Consider the following 19375-nt stretch of genomic DNA (forward strand, 5'->3'; position numbering starts at 1 on the left):
GAAGACGCCTCAGGCTGGGAGTGGGAACCACACGGACTCTAGATGAATTCAGACTAGAGGTCTAATCCCAGCCCTGTCATGAGGACTTGGGGAATCATCAAGTGCTATGAACCTCAGGCTCTTCATCTCTGAGGTGAATTTGGCAAGCCCCGTCTTGTTCTGCTGGAATGTGTGTGACGTGAGTCGTATCCGGTATATACCGCATCCTGAGTGAATGGTGAGGGGTCTGGCTCCTGGGTAACAACCCTAACGTGTCATTTTTCCGGCCTGACCCAGGCAACTACAAAGGCTTCACCTGGCAGGCTCATGGGGACTCAGCCCTTCTCGTATTTGCATTCCTAGCCCCTGTGCTTTTATTCTCAAGTGTCTTTATCTGAGGCCTCCAGCAGAGATCTTCTGGGCCTCTACTGAGGCCTCCCTAAGTGAGGGAGGAGGACGAAACCTTGAAGACACTTTCCCCACCTGCCTTAGCCCCTCCCCCTTGCCCTCCTCTGATTTCAGGGTGCATGCAACTGCCCTGAGCCCTTTGTTCTGGCTCTCTCAACAGTGAGGTGACCCCCACATCTGCGCTTACTCCCCTGACCCTCGACTTGGTGCACCGTTATGAGGAGGAAAACGAGATAGAAGGAATTGGCACTTTCTCCTGTTTTCACTCTTGCTTATAGTATCACAGGACATGATCAGCCTTAGCTCTGTCCTGTCTGGCTTGTTGCTTCAATCAGCTCCTCTGACACCTGGCCCCTTAGCTCTTGGTCCCGCTCAGCCAAGCTCCTGACAGATGACCATTGCTTCTAATATGATTTTGGCCCCAGAGCCTTCCACCCTCTCCTCTGGGAATTTGTTTTGTGATCCAGGCCCTCTCAGAGAATATTCTCAGACACTGGACACCAAGTCAGTCAGAGATGCTGCTCCATAAATCTAAGTCAGCAAATTTTCACTTAGAGAATAGACTACTTGGTTTGGGTGTGGGGCTGTGGGTTAGTCTTCACCAGCCTGATTCAACTCAAAGCTCCTAGAATTCAGTCAAGTCAAAGACCAACTCCTTCTAACCCTTCCAGCTGCTCTTCTATCCAAAACACTATTTCCATTCATTTCACACCACCAAAAAACTAGTCCTTGCTTAGAGAGGGCCAACATCCACTTAGAGTAACCTAAGTCTAATGCCATTTTAATGGAGAAGGTTCTGGCTCTCCCAGGCCAGGGAAAAGAGCGCCATCCTAGTGGCTTCTTGGCATCACTTTAAGGAAGTATCACCCTGTTTCTCAAGAAATCCTTGCAGAACATCTGGTTCGTGCATTGTGTTCAACTACACTGGGCTTTTAAAAGAGCTCAGAACACGTTCCATACCTGCCTCAGGTAGAGTTATTTCTCTCTGTTTTATCCCTGATCCAAAAGTAACTGCTAGGACAGTTTTCTGTTCCAGACCTTTCTCTCAACTGTAAGGCATGCCTTTTGAGAGTCTGGCTCCAGCAGAACTTAAAATTTACTCCCACAGAAGGAAGTGCACTTTCCCAATGCCCCAGATGGTGTTGGCTCAGGGTACTTACACTTGGGTGCTCCTTATTTTTACCTTGTCCTGTAGCTCTTAGGGGACATCTCACCATATTCCTGATAGGACTGCTGCTCTGAATCTCTACCATTCTCTGGGTGGGGGTGTGTCCTGCTGATCCCAGGATCCCCCTTACTAACACAGAGCCGTCCAAAGAGCAAGCACTCAATTCATGTTTGGCAAACAGACGAGCCAGTGAGAAAGAATTCATTTCAGATTTAATTTCTCCTACGTTCTTGAATAAGTCAAACAAACCTGGTAGGCATCACTTAATTTTACATGACAGACTAAAAAGGGTAAGTGAATCCAAGAGAGGGCCGTCCTTTATGTTTTTCCTCTATTCTGTGAACACCTTGATTTTGCTTCCACACTTGCTCACATCTCCAAGGGATTCCTGTTCTAATGCCTTGTTATCTTGTTCCAGGTCACAAAAAAGATGGGGGGTTTCCCGATTTGTCTTGCAAAATACCAAAACGCACAAACCTGATGAACAACTCTAAATGTGGGACCATCGTCATTCATAAAGTTAGATTCTGAAGCTAATTAAACTTTCTGTTATGAGGAATGATATTTGAGGGGCACCTGGCTGCCTCAGTCAGTAGAAATGCGACTCTTAATCTCAGGACTCTGACTTTAAGCCCCACATTGGGTGTAGAGATTACATAAAAATAAAAACTTATTAAAAAACAAAACAAAACAGGGGCGCCTGGGTGGCTCAGTCAGTGATGCGTCTGCCTTCAGCTCAGGTCATGATCTCAGGGTCCTGGGATCGAGTCCCGCATGGGGCTCCTTGCTCAGTAGGGAGTCTGCTTCTCCCTCTCCCTTTGCCCCTCCCCCCCACTTATGCACGCGTGCTCTCTCTCTCAAATAAATAAATAAAATCTTTAAATAAATAAATAAATGGCAAAGCATATGAAAGAATATTTCACCAAAGAGGATATACAGAAGGTGTATCAAAACTTCCTCATACTGGCATGGGAAGGAAGTGGGGTCGGTGCCATTGACCTTGGCAAAAAACTGTAGGACTTCCATCTTGCTGGTTGCGGCGTGGGCCCTGGGACCCCGCAGGAACTGGTATCAGGCAGGGTCAGTGTCCGACACCTGCCAATACTCCAGGTATCCTTCCCTCACCCAGACTTTGGTGAGGAGCTCCCCGGGCTCCCTGTAGATGACGTGCTCCCTGCCGGCATACACTCCCATGACCCCCAGCACTTCCCACACCTCCTCCTCGGGGGGACGGTCACCCTCCAGGAGGATCACCCCCAAGAGCAGCACCAGGAGGCCTGTCTTGGGCATGCCCTGCTCACCGCTCAGCATCCCACCGTGTAGCAGTGGCTGGCAAGGTCCACTTCCTTCACTTCAATGCCAGAGACAATCTCCAGCACTCACAGGCTTTCCTGAAGATCACAGGGAAGTGGCCCTTGTTCTCTTTGGTGACACTCTTCAGTGTTTCTGCCTCTGTGATGGGCTCCTTTGTTACCTACTTGACGCTCAGGAACTGCACCAGTTTGGCCACCTTTTTGTTAAGTGCATCACTGAGCAAGGACTTAGGCTCTGGTGGAGTCCCTTCTCTTCTTGGCTTGTAGAACTCTCATCAGATTGACTCGATGGAGTGGCTGTGATGGCAGTGGGGAAGGAGCAGGCTGTCTGAGAACTCTGGGGAACACGTGGTTTTCCAGCAGCAGGCACCACGTCTGGGGTGCCCAGGATCAAAGGAGAAAGAAGAGGAGGTTGTGGCTTCTTCCTCCTGAGGCATGGGACCCTGCACACGGGTCCCGGGGCTGTCTTGGGGCCCGAAAGTCTTCCTCAAGCTGTCAGTGCTCAATCTTCTGACCCAGAGGCATGATGACTTTTATTGGGTGTAGCTTGAAGGAGGGTGGGCATTGGGGATCCCCAGACGTTGGGGGCGGAGAGAAAGCATCAGTGGCCTCAGGTGAGAAACTCATCCATGACAGCTCAGATAAAGGCAGCTTCCAGGTCTCCTTTTTGGTGGTGCTCTTGGGCCTCTCAGGGCTCCTGTTCTCCTGGGTGGCCTGTTTCCCAAGAACCAAAAGAGGAATTGAGAGAGCTCCTCAGGGTGCAGCTGGCACCGCCTGAGGCTTCTAGACTGAGATAGGCCATGGATGGTCAAGCATTGTGGGGTCCCATCTTCTGGAGCCCTTGGTAGACGATCAGGGTGTGCACCTCACCTTGACTCCTGGCATGGTGCCAGCCCTCTCTGATATGCTGACCTGACGACATGGGCCTTAGACCCAGGCTTTCACCTCCCAGTTCTTAGAGCTCCTATAAGGGGAATTGAAGGGGCAGCTCAGGATGTAGACTACAGGCACAGTCCTGGGTCCCCAGTGCTGACAGGAGGGCTGCGGCCAGACTCTGTGAGGTCCCCACTGTTCGGGGGTGGATGGTTCTCTTAGTGCTCAGAGTCCTAATCTTTCCTCTGCCAGGGTCTGGGCCCCACCACTCTGCTGAGCTCTGACTTTCTTCTGAGGAAGAAGTAAGGGGCACCACCTCTGGTATACTTGCCCAGGGCTCATAGCAGGGGCCTCCTTCGTCTATAGTAGGAGGGCCCAGGTTGTTACTCATATTTACTCCTGACAGGGCCTGCTCCATCCTGTACCTCAGCTGACCTGACTTTGCATCCTCAGATTGAAGGCCTCCCTGAGAGCAACCACCACCCGCAACGCCATCATGGAAGGGATCGCCTACCACAACTGGCCACCCCTAATTTGTGTCTCCCAGGTACAACAGCAGGGGCTGGGCTCATCTGTTCTGGGACAGGGGTACCTGCAGTTCTCCTTCAGGATATTCAGCTTTATATCTGTATCCCACCCCCACCGTGCCTTTTTCTCAGACCTCCCTGAGACCACTGAGACAAAAGTAAAAAGATGCCAAATCCAGCTAATTTTGCCTGAGGTCTCCCAGGCCTGGCAGCAGGGGCAGGCCAGGTTTCTGTGGGACGCCCTCTCTCTGGTGTGGGGAGGCATTCTCAGTCCTCTTCAGTGTAGTCGCAGCTACTCCTGACAGGGCTTAGGCCTCCCATATTCTGTTGACCAGAGGATCCTTCCCTCGGGCCTTGGCTCCAGTCTTCCCAGGGCCTCCTCTGTGTGTGGAGGGAGCTTCCCTGCCCTTCCTCAGAGCCCTCACTTTGATGCCTGCTGAGCTGATGCTAGCCCCTGCAGGCCAAGATTCTCATCTCCCTGACATCCCTGATCCAGAAATGAGGCAGGGGTGCTTATCCTTCCCACTACCCAGGATCTCCAGGAGTGACAACAGGAGTCAGGGCAGATTTTTGTGGGGACCCCTCTAGTTCTAAGGTGGAGGTATTTCAGTCATTCTCTAGGTATTCCTGTTTCCTCCTGACAGGGCCTGGGACCCTTTCATCCCACTGGCCTGAGGATGTTCTCATCTCCCTGACACCGCGACAGGTAAGTGTTGGGTAGGCTTTGCCTGACATCCATGCCCGGAGCTTTACAAAACAGATAGCAGACGGGGGTGCCCGTGAAAAACCCCTCTGGCTGCAGGGGAAGGTTCCTTCTGGATCCTTGCCTTGACACCCAGCAGAGTCTGGGACCCCTCCCTTTGCTGACCCGAGTCCAGTCAGCCCAGTTGAAGCCTCATCTCCTTCAGACTCCGGAGGTTGAAGTCAGGAAACTCTAAATCCAAGAACCCGGCCTCGGGCCTCCCTGGGTTGAAAGCAGGCCGTTAGGGCTGGGGTCCATTCCGCTGTGCGGTGGGAGGTCAGTTGAGCCTTCCCACAGGGTCATCGCTTTGACGCCTGGAACTGCCCGAGCCCTCTTCCTCCGCACACCCTCGAATCAAGGCTGCACGGCCCGGTTCCCAGAGCTGCCAATGAGGGGGTGCTTCGCTTATCAACCAGGGCTGACATGGGGTGGAGTGGGATTCTGTGGGGTCCACACTGTTGTTCCGGGGTGGGTGGACCCCCCGCTCCTCACTCATGGGGCCCTTTGCTGGGGGGGGTCTGCCCCCTCTGCCAGCTGCAGTGTTCTTACTGGACGGTTTTGTGTCTCAGGCGAGACTCTAGACGGGGCGGCAGTGGCACCCGTGACAGGTGGTGGAAATTCGGAGAAGAAGCCACCTTCCTATGCTGTCTCCTCACCTAAAAGACGTAGACCTTGGCAATGTTCTGTTCTGAAGCTTCACTTCCTACACCGCAGTGGCTAACCAGCATGGTTTGCGGAGTTCCTGCCCTTTTGAGGTTCTCCGATCTTGCATTGTCCAGTAGAGTACTTTCCAGCTTTCTTAAGCCTCACTGATGTTAAGAAGTGTATTCTGTAGCTCGCGCAAGCATGTGTGTATGTGCAGTTCGCTCTGATGCTTGCGATTCCCTCTTCAGACCTTCTTCTGATTCTATCACAATATTTGTTTAAGGCCAGGCTGCCCTCGCTAAAGTGGTTTCAGCTGGTTATTAGCATTGGTTTCCCCCCCCCCCCCCCCCCCCCNAGGCATACAGCAGCAATCAAGCCAATGTTTCCTGATACCTGGTACCACCCCAGGGCCACTGGCGTCCGTGGTCCGAGGTGATGCCTCAGATTCCTTCGGTGAAACAGGGAAGACATTTAAACCTGTTCTTCCCACCTATGCCATCATCTGCCATCTATTGCAGACCATGGGCCCTCCTGAAGTCCACTGCTCCCTCCCCGAACAGGTACCAGTTCAACACAGGGATTTCTCATGCTTTGCTTCGATTTTGTTGTTGAACGCCTGAAAAGTGTCCCCCCAAAGATGCCATCTCCCAGTCTCCAGAACCTGTAAATGCTGCCTTCTTTGGGAAAAGGGTCTTTGCGGATGTTATTAACCTAAGAATCTTTCGAAGGGAGAGGAGTAGCCGGGATTATCCAGGTGGGCCCTAAATGCAATCCCTTATATCCTTAGAAGAGGGCAGCAGAAGGAAGATCGACAAAGAAGGCAAGGTGAAGATGGAGCCCGGGGAAATTTGAAGATGTTGACCTTGAAGATTGCAGTTACACTGCCACAAGCCGAGGAAGGCCAGCAGCTACCAGAAGCTGCAAGAGGCAAGGAATGGATTCTACCCAGGATCTCCAGACGGAGTGTGGCCCTGCCAGCGTCTTGATTTCAGGTCAGTGAGTGATTTGGGGCTTCTGGCTTCCAGAACTGTAGGTGAGTCCATTCCTGTTGTTTAAGCCGCTCTGTTCACGGCAGCTCGATACAGCAGATCTAGGAAGCTCATACACCATTGTTTTCATTCTCCCTTCTGTAGTTTTCCAGGGTTGATTTTTGGGAGTGGAAGACAGCAGCACAAACTTCATTATCATTTTGGCAACTATAGTTAAGGCACTACATCTGTAAACAATTAAAGGAGAATTAGCATCTTTACAATAGTTTGTTTCACATTAGGGAATATGGTATACTTCTCTATTTGGGACAATTTTCATCTGAATCTACCAGTAAAATTTTATATTTGCCTCCATAAAGATCTTATACATTTTTGTGATTTGTAGTTCCTCTTAGATAACTTCTGGATTTTGTTGCTATTGTGAATGGAATATTATGTATTACATGTTCTAAGTAGTTACTGCTTTTGTTCAGTAAGGCTCTTGATTTTGCTATATTAACCTCCTATATACCGGCTTTCTGAAGTCCCTTATCCATTTGAATATATTCCACACACCTCTTCCTTTTAATTTTCTAGGCAAATGGTCCTCTCTATAACAAATAGCATCTCTTTTCGATATTCTTCTCTCTTATTTATTTTGACATCCACATCTCTGGCTTTGTGTTCCAGTGCGGTTCTAAAGAGTATAGATCTGTCTTGTTCCTGACTTTAATGTGAATGCTTCTAACATTTCACCTTGAACCATGCTTGCGGTAGAATTTAGGAAAAGGAAGCTCCCTTCTATTCTTAGTTTGCCGGAGTCTGTACCATGAACACGTGTTGCATTTCTTTCAAAGGCTTTTTCGATGCTCACTGGCAATAACACTTGTTCCCCTCTCATTTGTTAATGTAGGGGATTAACAGTTGAAAGTGTTTTCCAATGTGAAGTCATATTTTCATTCCTGGGACACAGCCCGTTTGCTCACTGAATTCCCCGCTCTCTTGACTATGCTATTTTATTTGAGAAATTTATTGTCATATGAATGAGCTTGGTTCAGGTGTTCTGTTAGTGGGATTGGGGCCGAGGTCCTCACTTGGTTTTTTAATCAAGGGGAGCTGACTGGGGAAAAATGAGTTGAGTAATATCCACCCCCCCTTTTTGGTATGCTTTGGAAAAGTTTACAAACCTGGCAATTAATTCCCCTGAGCATTTGATAGACGTGGTCTCCAAAAAAGTCTTATCTCAGACATTTGAGAGTGACTTAAATTTTGAATATGGTTTCTATTTGTATTTTTGAATCAACGTTTTATGTTTCTTTATGGATGAATTTGGTTTTATTTTCTAAAAAAAATGGTCCATTTCCCTTAGACTTTCAAATTTAGTGGTATGATACTTATAATAAAAGGTATCACAACAACTCCCAAACTCATATACCAATAGAGAGAACAGTATAATGAACTCAATATACCTGACATTCAACATCAACAGTCATTAATATGTGACCAATGCATTTCCAATTATACCTCCACTATTCACCCATCCTGCAACTGCAATGTGAAGCAAATCTAAGGCATCATGGGGCGCCTGGGTGGCTTAGTTGGTTAAGGGTCAGCCTTTGGCTCAGGTCATGATGTCAGGGTCCTGGGATCAAGTCCTGCACTAGGATCCCTGCTCAGTGGGGAGCCTGCTTCTCCCTCTCCCTCTGCTGTTCCCCTGCTTGTGCTCGTGCTCTCTTTCTCTGTCATATAAATAAATAAAATCTTTAAAAAAAATTTTTAAAAATCTAAAGCATTGCCCCTAAGTAGTTCAGCATGCATTTCTGAAAGATAAGGAATGTTTTCTAAAACATAAACTTAATATAATAACTATACCTAAAAAAGTCCTTAGAATCAAATATCCACTTTTTCATACTTATCTGACAGCCCAATTACTTTAAAAATATTTTTTGAATTGATGTATAAATATGGTATATACATCCTGGTTGTTTATGTCCCATACGTTTCTCTTAATCTACACAATGTCCCTATAGCACTGCTTTTTCCTTGCATTAAAAAAATAAAAGTCTTGTGCTTTGTTCCATTTCCCATAGTCTGGATTTTGCTCACAGTGGTAACCCAACAGGTTCTCCAGCTCTCTGTATTTTTTAAATTGGTAAAGGCAGAAGCTTGATCAGATTGGTTTTTGCTTATTTTTTCCCTCCTTCCCTTCCAGAAGACCACTCCATAGCTAAGGGTGTGTACTTCCATTAGGAAGCTTATAATGCCTGGTTGTTTCCCTTCGTGTTGATGTTAGCAGTCATTGATGGTTACCACCTCTATCTATTAATCCATTATGGGCTCACAGAATAATCATTCTATCATTCCCTCCTTATTAGCTGAAATACCTCTATACCTCTAAATGTGGAAATATTTCCCTATGGTTTAGTTATCCTGAGGGAACTTGCATTCCCTTATAGTAAACTCTCTTTATCTAAATTTTGTACAAATTTGTTTAACTTGTTTGTTCCTGCTTTTCTCTTTAGTAATTGATCATTATTGCAAAAATGTCTACCTTATAGGTATTTCCAAAACTGGCTTGTGGTAGTTGGCGCTGCTGTTTTCGATTTCATTATTTTCTGCATTTATCTTCATTATTTCCTGGCTTTTACTTCTTAGGTCAAATGCGCTATTCATTCCAGACCTTCTGAAGTGCCTGGCTAAACAGCGTTTATTTTCTAATACATCTTTTTAAGACTATCCATTTCTCACTGAGTACCACTTGAGCTGCATCATACAGGGAGTATATTACATGTCTTCGTGTGCTCTTACAATTTATGTGTGTATGTACACACACACTAACTAAAATGTGTTTTGAGTAGGCTTTAAAGAGGACAAAAGAGAATATTTAGAGGAAGTTTCATAATCTGGAGGCATGTTTTTGTTTTCATATTAATTATAACAGGCTCTTAAACATATTTGACTGCCAGGGAGAGAGTTGAGTTTCTCCTATGAATGTGAATAAGTTTACCACTAGAAAATCATTATGATTGGCAGCGTGTAAAGAACTGCAGCCTGCAGATGTCAGCCCCTGTGTAGAGCAGGGGCCAAGTGTGGGATAGCGCTGAGGGAAAGTAGGTCAAGTACAGCAGATTAATAGAATAAAGGGCAAACTTCATTGAGCATCAAAGTAAACACATCCACAACAAACTAGCAATAGAAGGGAAATTCTTTTTTTAAATCTTTTTGTTTTATTTTATTAAATAATGGTAAGTGTACTTTCTAATCCGCATCCCCCTTCTTCCCCCATTCCTCTACCACTTCCCCTCTGGTAATCATCAGTTTGTTCTCTCTAGTTAAGAGCCTGATTCTTGGCTTCTCTCTCTCTTTCTCTTTTCTTCCTTTGCTCATTTGTTTTGTTTCTTAAATTCCACATATGAGTGAAATCATATGGTATTTGTCTTTCTCTGACTGACTTACTTTGCTCAGCATTATACTCTCTAGCTCCATCCATGTCATTACAAATGGCAAGATTTTATTCCTTTTTATGGCTGAATAATATTCCTTTGTATATATACACCACATCTCCTTTATCCACTCATTTATCAATGGACACTTGGGCTGCTTCCATAACTTGGCTATTAGAAATAATGCTGCTATAAACACAAGGGTACATGTATCCCTTTTAATTAGTGTTCTTGTATTTTGGGGCTAAATACCCAGTATAATATCACAATTCCTGGATCATAGGGTATTTCTATTGTTAATTTAATGAGGAAACCCCATACTGTTTTCCAGAGTGGCTGCACCAGTTTGCATTCTCACCAACAGTGCACTAGTGTTTGTTTTTCTCCACATCCTCACCAATACTTACTGTTTCTTGTGGTGTTGATTTTAGCCATTCTGACAGGTGTGAGGTGATATCTCATTGTACTTTTGATTTGCATTTCCTGATGATGAGCATCTTTTCATGGGTCTGTTGGCATCTCGATGTCTTCTTTGGAGAAATATTTCTTCATGTTTTCTGCCCATTTTTTAATTGGATTATTTGTTTCTTAGTTATTGAGTTGTATAAGTTCTTTATATATTTTGGATACTAACCCTTTATCAGATATGTCATTTGCAAATACCTTCTTCCATTCCATAGGTTGCCTTTATGTTTTGTTGAATGCTTCCTTCACTGTGCAGAAGCTTTTTATTTTGATGTAGTCCCATTGTTTATCTTTGCTTTTATTTCCCTTGCCTCAGGAAACATATCTAAAAATGTTGCTATAGCCGATGTCAGAGAGATTATTGCCAGACTTAAAGCTTTTCCCCCGAGGTGAGAAAGAAGAAAGGATGTCTGCCCTTATCCCTTAATAGTCAACATTGTACTAAAGGTTCTAGCCAGAGCAATTAGGCAAGAATATATAAATATTTAAAAAATCCATACAGATTGGAGAAGAAGAAATAAAACTATCCTTATTCACAGATGACATGAGATTATATAAAATAAGTCCTATGGAATACACACACACACACACACACACACACACAAACTTAGAGCAAATAAGAATTCAGTGAGGTTGCAAGATACAAGATCAAATACATATATCAATTGTATTTCTTTTTTTTAAGACTTATTTTAGAGAGTGAGTGTGTCAGGGGAGAGGGGCAGAGGGAGAGGGAGAAGGAGAGAAGCAGACTCCCAACTGAGCATGGAGCCTGAGACAGGGCCTGATCTCACGATCCTGAGATCACAACCTGAGTCAAAATCAAGAGTCAGACACTTAACCGACTGAGCCACCCACATGCCTGCAATTGTATTTCTATAAACTAGCAAGGAACAATAATTTTAAAAAACTAAGTAATTTCCATTTGCAGTAGCATCAAAAAAACCCAAAATCTTTAGGGGAATTAAAAAAAATAAGTACAAGGCTTATACATATAAATTTACAAAATATTATTGAAAGAAATTAAAGAAGACTAAATAAAGACATCCTGTTTTCATGGATTGGAAGACTAAATATTGTTAAGATGGTGATACTCTTCTAAGTGACCTACAGATTGAATCCTAACTGGCATTTTTGCAGAAATTGGCAAGCTGGTTCCAAAATGCCTGTGGAAATTTAAGGGACCTAGAATAGGTGAAAAATCTTGCAAAAGAAGAACACAGTAGAAGGACTCACAATTTCCAATTTCAGCTACAAAGCTACAGTAATCAAGCCAGTGCAGTATTGGCCTAAGATAGACATATAAATCAATGGAAAAGTTTAAAGTATGGACATAAACATGTACATGTATGGTCAGTTGATTTCTCTTTTTCAAGAAGCTTAACCAGACAATTTTATGTGGAAACGATCCTCTTTTCAGTTATTTTACTGCCATTTTTTGACAAGTCACATGCAAAAGAATGAGTTTGGACCCCTACCTTACATCACATACAAAAATTAAGTCCAGATGAGCCACAGACCTAAATATAAAGCTAAAACTATTAAACCCTTGAAAGAAAACCTAGCTATAAACCTTCATGACTTTGGATATGGCCATGCTTTTTTAGAAACGACACTCAAATTACAAGCAACCAAGAAAAAATTTGACTTCATCAAAATTGGGAAATTTTGTGTATCAAAGCACATGATCAAGAAAATGAAAAGACAACCCACATAATGGGAGGAAATACTGGCAAATCTTACATATCTGGTAAGGGTCCAACATCCAAAATATATGAAGAATTTTTACAACTCAGCATAAAAATAACTCAAATAAAAATGGGCAATTTCTTTCGTAAGCGTTCCGTAGTTCCTAGAGTGTAGATCATTTACCTCTCTGGTTAGGTTTATAACAAGGTTTCTTACAGGGTTTGGTGCTGTTGTAAATGGAATGGATTCCCTAATTTCTCTTTCTACAGTTACATTGTGAGTGTATAGAAAAGCAACTGAATTCTGTGCATTGATTTTGTATCCTGCCACATTGCTGAATTGCTGTATGAGTTCCAATAATTTGGGGGTATAGTCTTTTGGGTTTTCCACATAAAGTATCATGTCATCTGCAAAGAGAGAGAGTTTGACTTCTTCTTTGCCAATTTGAATACCTTTTATTTCTTTTTGTTGTCTGATTGCTGTTGCTAGGACTTCTAGTACTATGTTGAATAATAGTGGCGAGAGTGGGCATCCTTGTCGTGTTCCTGATCTTAAGAGAAAAGCTCTCAGCTTTTCCCCATTGACAATGATATTTGCTGTGGGCATTTCATAGATGGTTTTTGTGGATTTGAGGTATAGTCAAGCAGAGAAAGACAATTATCATATGGTTCCACTTATATGTGGAACATAAGGGATAGCATGGAGGACATTAGGAGAAGGAAGGGAAAACTGAAGGGGTAGAAATCAGAGGGGGAGATGAACCATGAGAGTCTCTGGACTCTAGGAAACAAACAGGGTTATAGAGGGCAGGGGGTGGAAGGATGGGTTAGCCTGGTGATGGGTATTAAGGGGTGGGAGGATGGGTTAGCCCGGTGATGGGTATTAAGGAGGGCACATGATGTGATGAGGACTGGATGTTATACCCTAACAATGAATCATGGAACACTACATCAAAAACCAATGACTAACATTACACAATAAAAAAAAATAAAGATAAAATTTTAAAAAATGGGCAAAAGGGAACCTGGCTGGCTCAAGTCGGTGGAGCATGCAACTCTTGATCTTGGGGTTGTGAGATTTACACCTTTTTCAAGGTGTCAGTCATTTTTTGTGGCGTGGTTTCCAGGTCCTTTGTTTTGTTACATTCATCCATGTGTCTATTTCTTTGCTAATACTACAATGTTTTGCTTGCTATAGCTTAAGTCCTATCTCTTAAAACAGAGTAATGCTGTTCTTTCCACTTCTTTTTCCAAAATTATTTTATCTACTCTAGGTCCCTTTACTTTTTCATATAAAATTTAAATTAAGTTTTTCTAAATCCATAAAAATCCTGTTGGACTTTTTTTTTTTTTTTTAAGTAAGCTCTGCACACAACATGGGTCTCGAACTCACAGTCAGAGATCAGGAGTGCCCCTCTTGTTGGGATTTTGGTTGGAATCATGTTCAGTCTATAGATCAATTTAGGGAGAGTGGATATACTTACTATTTTGAGTCTTCCAAACAGTGTCTCTTTGTTCTATGTAGTTTTTCTTTTATTTTTTTCATCAGTGTTTTTTTAGGATTAAGCATACAGAACTAGTACATGTTTTCTTAGATTAACTCAAAAAATGGAAATACTGAGGTATTATCGTAAGTGGTATTGTAAAAAATCTCACTTCACAATTGTACATTGGTAGTATATAGCAATTGGATTGACTTTTATATGTTGGCCTTGTAACCCATGACCATGTTATGCTTGTTAATTCTAGGGCTCATGCTGAGATCTGAACATAGATATTAGTCATGTGGGTACAGATAGAAAGGGGGCATGTATCACTATCATCCTCTGCATGGTATAAAGATCCTCAGCATGGTAAGAAAGACAAGTGAGAAAGCTCTTCTCTCAAGCAGCAGTGAGCCATCTCTGTAGGCTCAGAGGATTTAAGAAAATCTAGAGCTTCAAGATTCTCAAATGTATTTAGGCAAAAATCACTATCCCATATTCCAGCTTTCAACCATTTTAGGGCTCTGACTTTGGCCAAGGATGCTTGCCAAGTATGAGAATCCGTTCACCATTTTCTGAAATTCTGCTACCCAAACAATTAAGTCTTGGGTCTGTCTTATCTTTAGCTCAGCCAAACCTGTGGTAGCAAGAGATACGAGTTTTTTTAAACACTGCTACGGAGCCCTCTAACTCACACTTTGTTCTGAATTGATGATTAATTGAATTGAATTTGTTTTTTTTTCTCTTCAAAACATCATTGGCACCTAACAATGGCTAGCCAGTTTTACAATTATTATTATTACCATTTCCCTGTCTTTGTTTAAATGCCAGAAATACTGCACAGGTCAGTCCATTCCCTTTTACCTGTATCTCATCTCAGTCCACCACAGTGAATAACAACTGTATTGTCAAAACATTCCAGAGAATACCAATACCCAGCCTCCAAGTAGCGATTTGCCAGTGAGTAACCAAATTCCAAATCCACATTCTTAGAATCTGCTTCCTAGGCACACTTATGTTACCAATTGTCTTAGCATGTTATTTCTTAGAAGGGAGCATGGGAAGGATATTCTTGTGCAAATGATATAATGATTGAATGCTTTCAGGAGGCCCTGGGAAGTAAGTGAGGAAAGCCGGTTAGAGTAAGGAATGAAGTGTAGCAAAGCTGTGAGTTTAGAGAAGAGTAGCTTCAACTGTGAGTTTAGCTGAAGACTAGCTTCAACTGTATCCCAACTAGAGTTCTCAGGGGTGAATGGTACCAGAGCTGTGTTGCCTTGTGGGAAGGGAGTTACCACTGTATCCTTGTATCAGTAGTCTACTGTATGGATATACTACATTTTATTCATCCATTAATGAAACGATGAACATTTGGGTTGCTTTCACTTTTTGGCTATTATGTATAAAGCTATTTCAAATATAGCTGTTATCAGCATTTATATACTGGTCTTTGTATGTATCTAAGCTTTCATTCTCCCGAGTGAATACCTAGGATCAAGATAGCTGGGTCATATCATGTTTGTTTGAGGTTTCAAAAAAACGAAAAAGTAGTTCTCAAAGTAACCATACCATTTGTCACTTTCTACAGCAATATTTGAGAGATCCAGTTACTCCACATACTTGCCGTCTCTTGGTTTTATTAATACAAAATTGATAAAATTTTAATTTCAACCATTTTCATTGGTTAGACTCACAGGCAGACTATCACGCCTTTGGTAAACTCAGAACTCAGTTTAGTTCTTTAACCCGTAAGTGTAAATTGCTTTTAGTTTGTGTGATGTATATGTGGTTCAGGATTCATCCAGAAACTTGAGTTTAAAACCATTTTTATGATTTTACTTTCTCTAGTACTCTCTCCTCCTGGACCTCTACCATCCAGCAACCTGGTGTTCTCAGACCCCTTCCCCTGCTTCTTCCTTACACACCTGGTTTATTTTGAAGCTTTAGGCAGTACACTGACCCTCAGAGCACAGCGTGTGTCTGTGTGTGCACACACATGTACATACAAACACCCAACAATTTCACTCCATGCCAATCGCTTGCCCCAAGTTTTGACACCCCTCCAAAATCTGCATACCCGGTTAAATCTCCAGACCACTATTTATTTTAAAAATAATTATAGTAGTAGTTATTTTAAAAATAATTCATCCAGCGTTTATCATTATTATTTCTGGGAGGATTTGTTTGTTAGAAGATCACTCCTTCATACTGGAAGTGAAACTCACCTGGTGTACTTCTTGTTTACTCAATCGCTTTTCTCTCTCAATGACATAAAGTTCAATAGTATTAGTTCAAAAGTACCAAGGATATTATTCCTTTGTTCACCAATTGCTGACTAGTTAAAGGATCAGATCCCACATTTGATCTCTTGGCAAAATACATTTCTAGCATAAACAAACTATGTTCATTCTCCTTTCCTGACCTCATGACGTTACAGTCACATCACATAAATACATACAAAACAGTAAGAAATTCTCTCTATATAGTATATAAAACTATTGCTGGAGTGAAATGACACCCAAAGCACAAAAGGCATTTTCTTTTTTTTTTTTTAACATTTTATTTATTTATTCGACAGAGATAGAGACAGCCAGTGAGAGAGGGAACACAAGCAGGGGGAGTGGGAGAGGAAGAAGCAGGCTCATAGAGGAAGAGCCTGACGTGGGGCTCGATTCCCATAACGCCGGGATCACGCCCTGAGCCGAAGGCAGATGCTTAACCACTGTGCCACCCAGGCGCCCCCAAAAGGCATTTTCAAGGTCATACTATGAGTCTATGGCAGAGGAGTCAAGGTTTCTTAAACGCACAATGAATTTACCAGCAGCCTTCAATCAAGGGAGATAACTGATAAACCATTTCTTTTAGTGCCCTCCCACTTTGACTCTGGGATTGTACCTGTGACTTGTTTTAGCCAATCAGATATTTGCAAATATGACACAAGCAGAGGCTTGAGAAGTGCTATTGGGCTTGCTTGCTCTGGATTTTCTGCCATGAGAACATGACCCAGGCTAGTTACATGGAGCACAGCTGGGTCATCCCAGTCAGCTCTGATGAAAAAATTCTAGGTCAGTCCTTCTGACTCCCAGTTATGAACTAGTGTAGCTAAGATTAACTCAGCCTAGTTTAGCTGCACCTTATATCCTTGTGAGTTACAGAGAGGATTGCCATAGCCACAGGGTCTTATGATGGGTTGCTCTGCAGCATTACTGTGGCTAAAGGTAGTTGGTATATTATTTTATATTACATATTATTTTATCCTTACAATTCTCTACGTGCCTCTGGCTTGAGGTCTCTCATGAGGCTTGTTGTTGAGGGGAAAAGCTATCAGTTTATAAAGTTACTTATATGACTGTTTGGAGATTCTCAGTTTCTTACTGCAGGGGGCTTCTCACAGGGCTGCCTCATGACGGGCAGATTGATTCCATCAGAATAAGAGATCAAAGAGAGGGAGGGTGACAATATTCAAGCTGGAAGGCACAGACTTATTTGTTTTGTTTTGATTTTACAAACTTTTCCCCCAGCTTTATTGAGATATAATTGACATATAACATCGAGACAGTTTAAGGTGTACAATGTGTTGATTTGATACATTGATGTGTTGCAGTATGATCACAATAGCATTATAGCTAACACATCCAACACATCACAGAATTCCATTTCTTTTTGTGGGGAGACCATTTAAGGTCTACGATCTTAGCAACTTTCAAGTGCATGATACAGTATTGTTAACTATAATCGCTGTGCGGTAACTTAGATCCCCAAAACGTATTCATCTTCTAACTGGAAGCTTATACTCTTTGACCAGCAGCATCTCTCTATTTCCCCCACTCCTCAATCCCAGGTGACTACCATTCTACTGTTTCTACAATATACTCCGAGATCATGACCTGAGCCAAAGGCAAATGCTTAACCAACTGAGCCATTCAGGTGCCCCAGGAAGAAGTTATTTTTAAATCAAGTTGTTAGCAAACTTGACTGAAAAGGTGACATCAAAGCAGTATTTGAAAGAATGAAATCTGTGGAAGAGATTTTCTGGAAGAGTGAAGAACAATTGTGAAGGTCACAAAACTGGAATATGCTTACCGTATTCCAGAAACAGAAAGCAGGCCGGTATGCTGGTAACAATGTGAGCAGGGGGAGAGTATTTGAAGATGGGGTCAGAGAGGTAAAGAGGTCAGGGTAGATCAGAGGGTGTTAGAAGGGAGTTTTGTGGAGACTTAATAGAATATTGTCCAAACATTGGCTTTTACTCTGAATGAAGTGGGACCTGTTAGAGGAATTGTAGTCACATGATCTGTCGGATATGTGTACAGAATCACTCTAGCTACTGTAAAGAGAAAGGAATGAAAGGAGTAAGAGGGAGAATGTCTAGGAGATTGTCTTGGTGAGCCATGCTAGAGATGATGGTGATCTGGACCAGTGTGGTAATGGATAACGTGTGGAGAAGTATTTAGCTGGATTCTGGATAATTTTTGAAGCTAAGTCCATGAGGATTTTCTGGCTGATTGGAGACGAGGTGTTAGAGAATGCATTGAATGAAATATGAAGGAAAAACCACATGGATGTTTCTTCCATTAACTGCAATGGAAGATGTAGTAGATGGCTATGTTGCAAAGCCACGAATCATAAAGAAAACTGTATAAATGTGACCCATTAATATCAAAAATTCTGTCTACGAAAAGTAGCTATAACTAACATTGAAAGACAAGTCACAGGCAGGAACGTATTTCAATTACTATAAACAACAGAGGTAGTATCTACTACAAACCAAGAATTAAAGTAATAAAAAGCAAGTGAGAGCTATGAATAATAAATTTATAGTAAAGGGAGACCAAATGGCCAATATATACATGAAAAGACGCTCAATATTACCAGCAGGAAACTGTTATAGAAACAAAAATGAAGTATCATTTCAAATGTATTAGAAATGCATACTTTTTTATTATAATAATTTTTTATTATATTAGTCACCATGCATACATTTTAAAATCTGATAAGATGAAGTGTTGGCATTAACGTAGATCAAAGGGAACTCAGGAAATCCTGACGAGAGTAGAAATGACCACACTACTGGGGGAGATTTTGCAAATGCCTTATGAAGTTGGCCTGTGTATATAAACCCTGTGATCCTGTAGTTTCACTTAAATACTCATCAGACAGGAATAGATGAAGGCATTGAATTTATTCAAAATGGGGAATCATGAGCAACAGTTAAAAAGAACTAACAAGAGCTACATGTAACAACATGGATGGAAACATTTACAAACATTACAAACATTATCTAATCATTTAGATTACTCTTAAAAAATTAGATACGTTCCCCAATGTACAGATAAAGAAACAAAATTAAAGGTGTTCAGTTTCCCTGACGCCAGGATTTAAATCCTGATCCAGAACTATGTGAATTCCAAGTTCATATTATTTGCACTACTGAGTGGGACGTTCAGCGTTTGTCCTCAGTCAAGATGGACCAAAGGAAATGACGAAAATTTTTGCCTTCTTACAAGGCCCCAATTCATTTGTCATTGAAAGGCGATTCGATCTGAAGATCTAGTATGGCTAAAATGGGAGCTAGGCTTCCGTTTGTAATATATAATGTAAATGTCAATATTTATCTTTGCAGACTTGGGTCTACTTTTAATTATACACCTAAAGATGCATAGTGTGCTCTTCTA

The sequence above is a fragment of the Ailuropoda melanoleuca genome, chromosome X (assembly GCF_002007445.2).
Source record: "Ailuropoda melanoleuca isolate Jingjing chromosome X, ASM200744v2, whole genome shotgun sequence".
In the NCBI taxonomy this organism is placed as follows: domain Eukaryota; kingdom Metazoa; phylum Chordata; class Mammalia; order Carnivora; family Ursidae; genus Ailuropoda; species Ailuropoda melanoleuca.